Source organism: Felis catus, chromosome E2 (genome assembly GCF_018350175.1).
Source record: "Felis catus isolate Fca126 chromosome E2, F.catus_Fca126_mat1.0, whole genome shotgun sequence".
Taxonomy (NCBI): domain Eukaryota; kingdom Metazoa; phylum Chordata; class Mammalia; order Carnivora; family Felidae; genus Felis; species Felis catus.
Genome location: NC_058382.1, coordinates 55,506,765 through 55,522,290, shown reverse-complemented (window position 1 = coordinate 55,522,290; position 15,526 = coordinate 55,506,765).

Here is a 15,526-nt window from a genome sequence, read left to right as displayed (position 1 = left end):
GCTGAGTACCAAAATACAGCTACCCATTTTAGTTAATTCAGATTCAGAATATCAAGATGTCCTCAGAAAAGCTTCTGGGACCAGAGTAAAATTCCAGGCCCTCCTACAGAAACTATGCAACCCATCCCTCACAATGTCATGTCGACCTTTGTGGGGATACTGCAGTTTATGCAGCCTTTCAAGGTCCCAAACTATCCTATTCCTCCAGCCTAGACCAGAGTGCCTCCCCATCAACTACCCATAGTGGGATTCTTGCAGCAAGAGGTGGGGGTGGGTGGGGAGACTACCTCCCTACCCCCAACCTCTGCCACAGTTGGCCAAATGTGGACTCTCCTTTATCCACAGGCACCAATCAGACTGATTGAGATATTGTAATTCCAGAGAGCATGCACTGGGCTGGTATCAGCTGTTCCCTATTAGACACAATGTTCTTTTCAATAGACTACTTTGTTTCACACTGACAGTCATTTTTCACCCTGCATGGCAGAATTTCAAAGCCAAGAATCCTGTACTACACAGTAAACAAACAAAATTAGACCCAAAATTGCCTTTTTTGATTCCGATATATTAATCAACCCTTCAGGAAAGCTTCTAAACATTTTCAATTACATAAAAAACAGGCTGGCAACATTTTCCAACTTCAAAAAAAATCAGGCTTAGTTAAAGGTTTGTTTTCTATTCCACTGATACTCTATATTACATATTTGCAACTGTTTCTGTTTTAGGACAGATTGATTAATAGCATCGGTTCTAAAATCCCACCATGTCCACAAGAAAGAAAAAAAAAGTATTTCCATCTGTGATCTTCATTAACCAAGGCAGATCTATCTATTTTTGGTGTGTTTACTTCTTGCTTCAGCTGCAGCCTTGGGTCGCTAAATATCTCTGAAACTATGGTCCCACGGTTGCTATCAAATGCTAATTGTGGGTCAGGTGGGTACTCTAGAGATAGAAGGCAAACAATGGATCAAAGGAGCCAACGGAAAAGAGAAATCTTGATACTCCAGAGACCCAGCCTCCCTCCAGTACTTAACATCTACTTGACTGGGCAGGAAAACTATCATTTGAACTAACAATGAAAGGTTGTTCAAAAACAAAATAAATATGAAGTAAGATATGGTCAAACAGGATGTATTTTTAAAAGCATACACGGAGCAATTATGTGCTTAATAGATTAGACAATGACAGTAGCTAAAGTACTTAAATTATATCTATTGTTACCTTTTTTTAACCATTTTTTTAAAGTTTATTTATTTATTTTGAGAGAGAGAGAAAGCACGTGAGCTGGGGAAGGGCAGAGAGAGGGAGAGACAGAATTCCAAGCAGTTTCCACGCTGTCAGCCCAAGCCCTGGGGCTGGAACTCATGAGCCCCCAGATCATGACCTGAGCCAAAATCAAGAGCCAGACACTTAACAGACTGAGCCACTCAGGTGTCCCTATCACTTTCTTTAAGAAGTGTAAATCAGGGCACCTGGGTGGCTCAGTCAGTTGAGCATCTGACTTTCGATTTGGGTTCAGTTCATGTCCCAGAGTCACGGGATCCAGCCCTGTGTCAGGCTCTGTGCTGAGCTGATGAGTGTGGAGCCTGCTTAAGATTCTCCCTCTCTCTCTGTCTCTCTCTCTCTCTCTCTCCCTCCCACCCTCTCTGCCCTTCCCCTGTTTCACTCTCTCTCTCTAAAATAAGTAAGTTTAAACAGAAAAATAAGTTTTTAAGAAGAAGTGGAAATCATAGGAAGAATGCTACCAAATCAACAGAAATGTATACACATCTTTCCCTAAATGTATTCCTTAAGAGCTTAAATACTGACTCTAATAATACTACTTAATAATGTATTGCATACTTTAAAATGCTAAAAAGAGTAAATCTTAAAAGTTCTCATAACAACAACAAAAACCCTCAAAACAAAACCAAAAACCTATAAGTATGTATGGTGATGGATGTTAACTAGTCTTATTGTGATTATTTTACAATATGTATGAACATCAAATCATTATGTTGTATGCCTAAAACTAATATATTGTTATATGTCTGTAATATACCCCTATAAAAATATCTTCATTAAAAAAGAAAGAAAAGAGCTTAAGACCACTTCTGCTGTTAATTGCTAAAGTTTTTTGTAACCTTGAAAGAACTATCTTATCTACTAGTTAAAACTGGCAAGTTACCAGGATTTACTGAATCCCTGCAATCTGCAGTGGGTGTCACATACAAGAATACAAAGAATTAGAATATAGAAAATATGTTCACGCAAAGGACTCACAATATATGGTAGAAACTGGACCAAAAAATGCTTGCAAAACATGTTAAGAATACCTTAAATGTCAAAACAAATGTGATCTATTATATAATTAGATAGGGCTGTGTGTGTTACATTAGAACTACAACTCCCTTATTAAAATGAAACAGAACTTAAAAGCTTTCAGCACTGACAGGGCGACTGGATGGCTCAATCAGTGAAGCATCCTACTCTTGGTTTTGGCTCAGGTCACGATCGCACAGTTCACAGGATCAAGCCCTGCATCAGACTCTGTACTGCACTGGCAGCACAGAACCTGCTTGGGATTCTCTCTCTGTCTCTCTCTCCCACCACCCCCCCCCTTCATGCTCTCTGTCAAAATAAATAAACTTAAAAAAAAATTTTTTTTCAGCACTTGAAGGAGCTGTTCCCAAAGGACAGAGGGGCTGACGAAGTGACCACAGCTCTGCCCTATGATTTCTCTCTCTCTCTCTCTCTCTCTCTCTCTCTCTCTCTCTCTCTCACACACACACACACACACACACACACACACACACACACACAATTTTCTTGGTAGTCCTTAATACAAATGAAACATACAACAATTTTCAAAAAGACTGCATTATTTCACTTTTTATTAGATACATAAAAGCAGGGTGCCTGGGTGGCTCAGTTGGTTAAGCATCCACCTACTGATACCAGCTCAAGTCATGATCTCATGGTTATGAGATCGAGCCCCAGGTCAGCTCAGCACTGACAGCACAGAGCCTGCTTGGGATTCTCTCTCTCCCTCTCTCTCTGTCCCTACACCACTCACACTCACTCTCTCTCAAAATAAATAAACTTAAAAAAAAAAAAGATACATAAAAGCAATCAAGCTTATAGAGTCTGGCACAATAGCTACACAACCATTGTGGCTTCACCAATATTCACATTCTTACTCCCCAAAAGAGCTAGTGATTCAACATTAATCTGAGGGCTGCGGGCCTTATGAAGGCCATTAAAGACAGAACTTGTAGGTCTTGTCCTAGGATTCTCCAAAATTAGGGATGTCTCTCATCTCCAACATAAAACTGTACTTTAATTCTTTATATTGTGATGGGGAGGAAATTTCAGGATGCCAGGAGATAGAGACTCATAAAAGGATATCATGCACTTTTTATTTCCTATAAAATCCAATGCCAAAAATATCTCAATATTAATCATACCACTTCCAGCATTCTGACTAAAGGTGAGATTTTTTTTTTTTCTTTTATCATCCCAAGCTTGCAGTGTTCAATTAGGGAGTGGAGAGCGGAAAGGAGTTTCACCCCTACTGGTGAGTTTCTGTAGGAATGAGTTGGAGGAAGCAAGCAGCAAACAGACAGAATCCTAAAAAAGGTTTTACTTGTTTATGGGCAGAAATCAGAAACACATAGCAACATCCTGTTACATCTTTGTTCTGTCTTATATTTAACAGGAAAGAACAGATTCCTTGCCATTCTCTCTCTACAGATGTAGCAACTAAAAAGTGCTGGCAGGCAGGTGTTGTAAACTAATAGGCATTACACAAGTATTTTTAAAGCTTTCTGTAGATATTTCTTATTTTCCTCCTCAATGTAGATGTAGCCTGTCTACCAGAAAATAGGTCTTAGTTCTTTGATTAAAAACAGTGATCACAGTTTATTACTTTATTTATTACCAAGAGATGAAGAGATCACTACGTAAGATGTCAAGGGCTAAGGACTCACCTGGGGACTTTCCTAAGGGTCTCTCTGAACAGGCCATCTGTTCAGTTCATTCACAGTTTGCTTTGCTTAGACGGAAAGCCCTGACCGCCTAGTGTCACCCTTAACTGAGCCCCCATCCTCTACATTCATGGTTTGGTCCCTAACAGGTCCGATGACAAATCTGATGAAACCACAACATTCAAAGAATTACGCTCACAGTAAAGGGAGATACTATTATGTCAGCAACTGTACCTGGTAAGGCCAGGGATGGTAGCAACTTATTCGGGAGTGAAGTTAATTGAAAATGATTTTCTAATGGTGGTAAGACCTCCCTATAGGCTTAATCATTATCCAACTGCATTCATTTTATAAGGCACCTATAAACTGTAACCCTGGTGATTTACATGAATTAACATCTATGTTTAATAATCACCTAGCAGAAAAATTAAATATAACTGAAATATACATCAAATTAATTTTTCGTTTCATTTATCACAACATGAATCCCAATTCACATATGTTCAGTCTTCTAAATTTCAGCTGCTATTGCACGATTCTGTGCTCAAGACTTTAAAAAAAGGAGGGAAGTTCATTTTTAAGACACCTAAATTTAGCATTTTTGTTAGGAAAACAGTATGTCAGCCCAAAGGAGATGGCTGTGTGAAGGTCACAAAAGGTCGACAGCATTGCTTGCTCCGACTGAGCTGATCCTCCATTCATGTTGGCCCCCTTCAGTGCACTGTGCTCCAGTGTACTGTGCCCCTTCAATGTACTGAGGGTAACCAAAGAACTTAAAAGAGAAAAAGAAGGGTGCCTGGGCAGCTCAGTGAGTTGAGTGTCTGACTCCTGATTTCAGCTCAAGTCATGATATCACTGTTTGTGAGTGAGATCAAGCCCCACATCAGACTCTGTGCTGGCAACGCAGTGCCTGTTTAGGATTCTCTCTCCTTCTCCCTCTGCCCCTTCCCTTCTTTTGTGCATGTGTGCACTCTTACTCTTGCTCTCACTCACTCTCTCTCTCTGTCTCTCTCAAAATAAGTAATTTTAAAAAGAGGAAAAAGAAACTGCAACAAAATGGAACCCTGTGAGATTAATAATCGTATCATTTACTATTTATACAATTGTACCTAAAACATTAACTCAAGATATAAAGAAATGTTGTTGGTTAATAGAAGTTTAAATACTTACACTTCTAAAGAGACTGGACATTGGCGAGTGAAACCATGGGACAAGGCCCATGCTATGCCTGGTCATGCTGAGCAATTTCCAGACGTCAGCTCATTTTGGCAACTACAATCAAAAAAATATAAAGAGACCAGAATTATAATTACATGATTTTACATTGTATCAGTTAGCATGTTTCTGTTGAAAAAAGAAAGCTGAGTAAAATTGGCTTAAATAATGTCTTTTGTTATATTAGAAAATAAGAGGTCTAGAGGTAGAGCAGCTTCAGGGAGAGTTCACTTGGTAATTCATAGACATCAAGAAGGACCCAGGTCCTTTCCATCTGTCCACTCTGTCAATTATAAGCACGCCGGCTTGTCCCCTGAGGCTGGTCCTCCTCAGGGTACGAAGATGGTTTCTGCAATTCCAGGCAGTATATAAATATGACAATAATCAGAGACAGAAGTGTCTCCTTATACACATAAATTTTACATGAAGCACTGTCCTCCTCAAAGACTATCTCCAGTTCTCACTGGCCAAAATTGTCTAGATCAATCACTGGAAGGGTAATAATTAGAATTGGAATATCTGGTTTGGACTATTCAAGATTCACTTCCCCTGAAGGCTGAGGGAAACCCCAAATTCCCCTAAAGCTCATGGCCACCCAATATTTGAGAAAAAATAGGGTTCTACTAGGAAGAAAAAGGCTAGTGAGAATGACAGGGAAGTAGAGAGCCTCAAGTGACTACCTAACAAGACTAGCAATAGGGCTGAACTCACGGCACACATTTTAATGTATACAGCTGGCACTAACAGTATAACTGGTAGACAGTATCATGCATAGAAGAAGATTGGCCACTGTTGCTATAACAGTAGGTCTTCACAGAGAGCTGCAAATCTCTTTAAAAGGCACTAAGTGATTATAATCAAAGAACAAATCATTGCTAAATCCATATCTTCTACATGAACCCAGAATAGATATTTCCTCTTTTATTGAAAAAACCAAGGGTTCCCCTTACTGGAAATTTCAGTTCCAATGAGTTTCCAGTAAGTTTCACATTCCAGATATGCATTTGTGATACATTTGTATTGGTTAGTTGGGCTCAATTTATCTAACGAGCCACTAAAGTGGTCAATTGTTTATGCAAATTAGGAATCAGAGCTGTATTAAAAACTAATTTATTATATAATGGCTACCTGAATATACTCAGACATACATCATTTAATTTTTCATTTCATTCCAAATTCTTCATTTATTACACGTCCATCTCTCAAATGGGAAAAAAAATGGTTAAGATGGTATTCGTTAAGTATGTGTTCTGTTCTGAAATATTTAATCAACTCTAATGAGAAATAACTCTATTAAAATATTTTACTCTAAGGGATATCAGGAGAAACAATGTGGTGCAACTATAAAGCAATCAACTGAGAGGTAGGAAACATGAGCTCTAATTTTAATAGCATTTATTCACTACTCACTATGTACCAGGCACTGTGCCAAGTGTTTAAATCATATTCATTTATTTAATCCTCATAATAGCCCTGAAAACTATGTATTATGATCATCCCATTCTCAAATGTGGAAATGGAGGCACAGAGAGGTGATGTAAGTTGCACAAGGTCATAGAGTTCATAAGTGGCAGAAGCAGGATTCAAACCCAGACCCTGGGACATCAGAGCCAAGGCACTTAACCATAGTACAATACAACCTCTCTAGTCCTGCAATTGCCAGTAATTTCTTGACCTTGTTAGAGCCAGTTTCTTAATGAATTAGAGAGTTGGGCAGAGATCTTTAAAAAAATTTCCAACCCTAACACTTAAAGTGTCAAGAAAGTTGTGACCTTACAGACATTCTTCTCTGCCAAATAATTTATATTAAAGTTACATTTATCATATACAACCAAAAACACATGTCTGGACACTTTCTACTAACATCAACTGCAAGATGATCCAGAGGAAGAAAAAACTAAAAAGCCAACAATGGTATATAAGTCACAGGAAAATACAACTCCTTGGAGGAACAAGGTTGCAGTTTATCAGAGCAAACTTCATGAACTGCCCCAGACACTGGTGAGAGACCTAATTTAGAAGGCAGGCTAAAGAGTGGGGTTTCCTACCATATGGCTTCTAAATTAACCAAAAATCTGCCAAAGTATGCTACATTAGGCAGTGGAAAATTCTTTCCCCTTTAGAGCAAAAAGTCTCTCCTCTGTCAGAGCCTCCTACAAGAGTTAGAACTGAATTATTTTAAACCATCTCACCAAACATAATTACTAGTACTTATGAGATTCCTCAAATATCCTCTTTGGAGAACCCAGACACAGAGACACAGAGTATAGCTACACATTGCAGAAGAATCAATATTAAATTTATTTCTCAAAACCCTGTGAACTATCCACTAAAGTGACCTGTAATTCAGCTTGTCTGGAAGGCAGAATTTTTAGGTTTGTTTTTGTTTTTTGAGAGAGACAGAGATAACATGAGCAAGAGAGGGGAAGAGAGAGAGGCAGAGAGAGAGAGAGGGAGAGAATCCCAAACCCAGGCAAAATTTTAAATCTAAGTGATCAAAATCTAGAATCATTTTATTTTTTTTTAATGCTTATTTATTTATTTTGAGAGAGAAAGAGAGAATCCCAAGCAGGCTCCACGCTGTCAGTGTAGAGCCTGAAGTGGGGCTTGATCCCATGAACCGTGAGATCATGACCTGAGCCGAAACCAAGAGTCAGACGTTTAACCAACTGAGCCACCTGAGTGCCCCTGTAATCTTATTTTTATAATACAAGCAGGATTGGACAGTATCTTCCTGCTGTCAGTGAAGTAGTTCCTACTTGCTATATTTTTCACTGTGTGTAAAGAGAGACATCAAGTGGTCTAAGTTCTGGAAGACTCTGTCTTGTGAGGAGCATTTTCTCAACCTAGACTCTGGAGTTCCTATGACCCTTGATGGGATGGCTACAGGAAAGGAGTTCGAAGGGCAGAAAATCTCAAACTACTCACCTTAAATAATCACTTGAATAATTTTAGCAAAATTTTGTAAGGATCAAATGTATTTGGGTTAAAGACAGTTTTCTTTTGGGCACACAGTAAGTTTGCTAAGTATGCAGGAACTAATCTATAACAACTTTTTTAAAAAGATAATTACAGCTTGTTTACATTTATGATTTGGAATGTACTACAAATAAAAGTGCTGGGCATTTCTATTCTCATACACTTGTAATCTCTTTGTCTTATGTTTATAGAATAGATAAATTAAGAAGAGCTTTATGACATTTTCCACCAAGAAAGAAAGGTTAGGCAGCTGGAGAACTGCACAGAAAGGCGCTAATGACAAGAACCATCTGCCTGTCCTTTAAATGTTTCTTAAACCAGAAAAGCATGAAGTTCTTTTTTGTGTTGTTTCTCCCTTTAGTCCTTCAGGGCCAGATTCTATGGACACGGCGGAAAATGAGAGGTATTACTCTTCTACCTTGCCTGAGCATTGAGTTTATAGTAAAATAGAGCAGTTAAAGCTAATATGGAACTTTAAAAAAAGAGTCAAACCAGAACGAAGTGAAATAATAAAATTCATTCTGTGAAGTGAGAACTTCAAAACCAAGGGAAGTGGAATGTTTCATGGAAGTAATGAAAGCATGGGCAGGGGAGCCCCAGGATCTAGGTTCCTTAGCCTGGTCAGCCTCTTCTAAACTTCTGGCAGGTTAGTTAACTGCTCTAGATTGTGAGTCTTCATCTGTGAAATGGGAATACTCACCTCAAAGAGTTATGGTGAGAAATAAGTAATCAGATTGGAAGGACCTGTGAAAGTGCCTGGTAACTGCTACTCTTATTAACCCAGGAGTAAGATTATTCAACTTGAGAGACAGTATCTGGACAGGACATACCTGAAACTGTCTCTCATGTTAATTTGTTTAAGTTTTTCCTTTCATAAGTTATTTTTTCAAAATTTACTTCCAAAACTAATACACATTTTTTAACAATAAAAACCACTTAAGAATAGGTTAAAAGTGAGAGCCCTTTTCTCATCCCTAATACCAACTCTGATTATTCTTACTTTAAAAAGTAACAACAGGGGCATCTGGGTGGCTCAGTTGGTTAAGCATCTGACATCAGCTCAGGTCATGATCTCACAGTTTGTGAGTTTGACTCCCGTGTCAGGCTCTGTACTGACAGTTCAGAGCCTGGAGCCCGCTTTGGATTCTGGGTCTCCCTCTCTCTCTGCCCATCCCCTGCTTGCTTGCTCTCTCTCTCAAAAATAAACACAAAAAAATGTTTTTTAAATAAAAAAGGGTAACAACAGTTCTTGGCTTGAAGTATGTTTCTAATTTTTGCTTAAACAAAAATAGATATAATTTTTAAAATAGAAATTGAACCATGTTATAAAAATTATTCTATTACTTGCTCTTTCACTTCCCAACATATCCTGGATATCTTTCAGGATACGTTAATATGTTTAGACTTACTGTTGACATAAAATTTAATATTAAATTTTAAAAAACAAATAATACAAAAAAAAAGAATAAAGTGTTCTTTCATCATTAACTTTTAAGAGTGATGACAGTATTGTGATTATGCTGTGTGTTTTTTTCTTTTTGAAATCCTTACCACTTAAAAATACCTACTGAATTTTTTACAGATAAATTATAGGATGCCTAGAATTCACCTCAAAATAATTGGAAGAGGGGTGGAAACACGGAAATTAGGGGGACATAAGTAAAACGAAATTGGCCATGAGTTGACAATAAAGCTGATTGGCGAGTACATGAATGTTAGTCTAGTCTCTGTACCTTTGAATATTTTTGAAGTTTTCCATAATAAAAAACTTTAAAACATTTTCTATCCTTAAAATTTATTAAGTGCCAAACTATGTATTCAATTCACTATGTATTCAATAATTCAGCAATTAATTTCTGATTAGATAATTTAATCAGCAAAACTAATCATTCCTAATACCTATCCCCTAAGCAGCACAAACAGAAAGTAACTCAGCTTCTTTGTCGTTTGAATGTTACTATAAAAATCCAAATACAATAACCAGCCCAGAGAAGCAATGTTCACTAATGTTATGGGAGGTATTTATCAACAAGTATAAATTATAAAATATTATAATTATTGCTTTTTAGAGTTAATGAGGAAGTGTTCTCCTTTTTCTGTTATATTGGAATTATTGCAACTGAATGAAAACAGGAAAACAGTCCTCTAAGACTCTATGTAGAATCAAGAAATCAAGAAGATAACGTATGCTCTACTCACCCAGACACAAGGATACATACAAGCACTGCTGAAGCCAAGAGAAAGTCTTTATTTTGCTGGAGGAGCATAATAATTTTTTGAGTTTTTAGTTTGTGTTTACTCTAGGCACACTACAACATTTCCAAGAAGGCAACCAAGCCCTTAATATCTAACAGGGCACAGAGCAGAAGTTGCATGGATTCTACAGCTCTTCCAGACTTTTGTCAAAGCTGACACTGACTAAAGAGGTATATCTATGTGGCCTGGAAGCAGATGGGATAGCCAAAGTAACTTCTACGGCAGAAAAAGGAAAGAGGAAATGTGTTCTCAATATTGGAAAGAGGTCATGGTTCCAAAGGCCCAGTGAGACCCAGAACCTAGAAAGGCAAGGAAGTCTATGTGGTGCACCCAGAGAGGTTGACACTTGGCCCCCAGTCCTTTCAAAGATTTTTGAGCACCAAGCATGGACTAGAAACAGTGAAGAAGAATCTAAAAGGACCAAGCTGGGGGTGCCTGGGTGGCTGAGTCAGTTGAGCATTTGAGTCTTGATTTCAGCTCAGGTCATGATATCACTGTTCATGGAACTGAGTCCCACATTGGGCTCTGAGCTGACAACGTGGAGCCTGTTTCGGATTCATTCTTTCTAAATACATACATCCATATATACATACATTCATAAAAGCACCAAGCTGGCTGAACAATGGCCATCTCCATAGTGTCCAGTGAGACCTAATGATCAGTAACCAGAGAGATTTTTCACTATGCTTCGCAGCAGCATTTAAGACCCTGAACATTTGCACATTTGGAACAGGACAGCACTAATAAATTTAGTTCATTCCTGCCAGCCCAGAAGTATGAGATCTTACATTTGGGTTTAAACGAACTTAAATAGAGACATGCAATTTATTTTATATAGATTTTAGTTTGTGTTTGCTAATTCATACAGAATACTCCATTTAAAAAGCAACCATGCCAATAAAAGTGGCTATAAAAGCAGCCTGCATTTGTGCTGTAAGAATAACCATCTTTCACATCTGCACAGTTTTGTGCATTTGGTAAGGTGTTTTCACATATGTTATCTCATTTGATCCTCACAGAGTTAAGAGGGTTTGGTGGCTCTTGAGCTGTTGCAAATAGATGTGCAAGAGCAAAATGGCTTAATGGAAAAGAGGATTTTCTTCCAGACATCTGGTCACTAGGAATATCCTTTGCTGTGTTCTCTCGCTCTCTGTTTCACACATTCTTGTTCGAAACAAGAGGAAATTTTTATTCAACACTTCATTTAAAAACATCTGTGCAAAGTTATCATTTGTAAGGTGAAATGCACATCACCCAATGACAAGGATGAACTCACTTCTTAAGGGGTTCCAATTCAGGCTGCCACCCAATGGTGGTAGTAGGTCATGGCCAAATCTTCTCCAGAAACTGAGAAAAACAATGAAACAAAGAAACAGCTGCAAGCATATCTGACAAACAAAAGAGATTATAACACTTTGCAATGCCTTCTTACTATCAAAACCACATCTCTTTCTTAAAACAATTCAAAAGATACAAAGTTTTTTTTAAAGGTTTTTTGTTGTTTTGTTTTTATTGCCAACTTTTAAAGCCAAAGGATGTAACCGAAGTTGCCTCTGAGCAATGGGAGTTGGGGGAGTAAAGTAGCTAAGGCTTTTTTTTTCTTTTTTCAAAATTTTTATTTATTTTTGAGAGACAGAAAGAGACAGAATATGAGCGGGGGAGGGGCAGAGAGCAAGGGAAATACAGAATCTGAAGCAGACTCCAGGCTGTGAGCTGTCAGCACAGAGCCCAATGTGGGGCTTGAACCCATGAACCATGAGAACATGACCTGAGCTGAAGTCGGACACTTAATCGACTGAGCCACCAAGGTGCCCTGTGACTTTTTCTTAATACATTTCTGTATTTCTGTATTGGCTACAGTGAAATATATTACTTTTTTAATACATTGTAATTTGGAAAACTAATGGAGTTTTTTTTTGTTTTTTTTTTCAACGTTTATTTATTTTTGGGAGAGAGAGAGACAGAGCATGAACGGAGGAGGGGCAGAGAGAGAGGGAGACACAGAATCGGAAACAGGCTCCAGGCTCTAAGTCATCAGCCCAGAGCCTGACGCGGGGCTCGAACTCACGGACCACGAGATCGTGACCTGGCTGAAGTCGGACGCTTAACCGACTGCGCCACCCAGGCGCCCCTAATGGAGTTTTTTTAATCAAAGGAATATAATATCTAATTCTTTTCCTTTTTATCACAAACATCATTGATAGTTCTCGTCTTTTATACTTTAAAGGGATTCAAAAACACAACTTCATTTCTTTAATTGTTCACTTTTGAAACAAAACCCCCTGCCCTGCCTTGTTCATGTCCTCTAGGCCAGGAATTTCCAACTGTGACAAGAACACCAGAGAAAGACTCACAAGCAGCATCAGAATTAAGGATTCACTCTCCATCAACCAAGGCCATCTAGGTGAGGGTACAGTGCTGAATGCGCCTGCCATCGATTTTTCAGGCATACTCAGAGCAAACAGGTAATAATCTAGGAGAGTAGGTACTTGTTTTCTAATTTTAAAGTTGTGACAGGAAATATTCCTCCAAAAGGCAAAACGCATTATAATGTCTGCAAAATTTACAAATAATAACAGAAAGGCTACAAACATTAACTATCCTTGTAAGAAAAATAATGGGCTTTTTATTTTTGTAAAATAAAAAAGGACTCATATTCTTAAGAGTGGTAGGGGATATAAAACAGTGAGAGCCAATGATTTGGTTTGGTTCAAATTCCCAACAGCCTCCTTTTCAACTACAGACTTGGACTTCTGTAACCAGAGCTCTCTTTTTTATGAGGAAGAAGAACCTGCCATGGGTAAAAAAGAAGACTATGTAGTCTCTCCAGCCCTCTGCTTTAAGACCTTTCCTTTGTTCCTCCTTATTATTAGTCAACGCACAATTTCCCCTTGGGGAAAAATAAATGTCCATCTTAGCTGTGGCTTGACTTCCACAATCATAGCATGTTCCCCTAACATTTTATTTCCACATTCTTTTTCTTTCTGAGAACTTCTTCTGTCCTTTACAAAAGTCTTCCAAGTTTGGACATACTGGTTTCATTTGTATAAATTGGTCATATTTTTTTAATTTTTTCCTCTTCATAATCCCCATGGCAACTGGCTCCTTTGGAAACTTCCACAGAAAGTCCAAAGATATCGTATCTTTTAACTGAATAGAATATTTTGAATAGAATTAGTACAGGAAAATAAGCTGGTTTCATTACCACATCCTTGGCCTTTCAATTATTTTTTTGTTTTGCAAAATGAAAAAAAAAATTTTTTTAATGTCAATTCAGCTAGATATAATTGGTTAGGTATTCTGGGGCTTACACATTAAAGAATGTGAATATTTTTTAAAAATGCTGTCTCGCCTATTTTAAAGAGCAGTTTTTCACTTATTCATTCAATAAGTATTTATTAAGTATATTAACTGCTTGAAGCTGTGAAAGATTCAGGTAACTATAAAACTCAGAACTGTCCCCCAGCACCTGCAATCATGTTAGGTAACAATAACTTAAACTATAAAACAGCCCTATCAGCATTTGGAAAGAAAAAGGAAATCATCATTTTCAGTTGATGTAAGAGGAGGGCAAAATCTGAATTGGGTTCAGAGATGGGCAAGATTTGAAGAGTTGAAAGGCATTCCAGGCATCATTCCAGAAATAAAAGGCAGTATGATTATTTACACGTTGGGTAAATGTGGAATGTGTATAGGCACACTGTCTAGATCTGTTTGGTTAGAAGACACTAAATCGAGGTATACAAGACAAGGCTAAAAAGCTAGGAGACAAGGCTAGAAGGCTAGAAGACAAGGCTAGACAAGGCTAGAAGACAGAGGAAGCCTTGACCACCAGCCTTTACTAAAATAATAGGATTAACTACTTAAAGTAAGAAATTAATCTAGAAGAAATTAGTAATAATCTTGAGAATATTTGAGATGACTTAAGGATCAGGCTTTCTCCCTGCCTTGTTTTTACTTCCATTTCCCTACTCCACTTTCAGCAAGAGTGATCTCAAGAATGACATAACTCTATTGTACAATTTTGAAGTGTCATTCTCCTGCTTAAGACACTAGCTTCATAGCATCTTTCAAAATTCTACCAAATTAACATATGATCTTTAGACATCTGGCCCTTGCCTCTCCAGACTTGTCACTTACACAATAAGCATCATTCAAACCCCTTTCCACCTGACTGAAACACTCCTTCACTCCTGGCCCTTTTCCTTGTTTGTCTGGCATATTCTTAATCCGCTCTGAGGTCTCAGCTTAGATGTCACTTCCACAAGAAAGGCTCTCCAAGGTTCTCAAATCCAGATTCGTTTCCCTGCCATAACCCATCTTTCTCAGTATTAAGGACCTGTATCTTGTCTGTGGCATGTCCTCAGGGGAGGAGTGGTTTCCCTAGAACCAACCAAAGGGCCAGGAGCAAAGCAGATGCTCAAAAATATTTGTTAAAGAGTGAAAAAGACAGGAGGTAGAAAAAATATGAGTCTAGGCTATCACACAATCATAAAGTAGTAAGATTTAGCCAGTAAGTCCAGGGATAGGTTCGTAACAATGGAAAAGAAAGGATGACTAGGGCACGATAAAAAGAAAGCTAAATGCAAAGTTCACAAACCTGAATTCTGAGTTGATGCAATTTGGTATACACAGTTAGGAGATTCGTCTAACTCAGCAGTTTCCAAAACCTGCCTGATCATTAGAACCATCCAGGAATAAGGAATGATTTTTGGTTTTGAAATGTTTTAATTTTTCCTGATCATTCTATAACCACATCTGACCAATGTTTAGGAACTACTTACCTGGATGTCTTATAAGGTAACTTTAAGCAGTAAATTCTAATTTAACCAAGATAACCACAAATAAGTAATTGATAGAGGACTTGGCAAGCAACTAAATGTAAGAACAGAAAGGATGTATTATACTAATGAGATTTTTTTGGCCCATTGACCTAGTCACAATTTGCATATAAAAGGCGGCCAATAAACACTTGATTATTAAACAGGTGAGCAGTAAGAAGGAGCACATGAGGAAGGGTAGATTTGATGCTGGATGTGAGTTTCCCAACTGAATTCTTTGTCCTTCAGGGCTACATCAATAGAACCCTCTTCCTTCCTGCCTCAAACAGG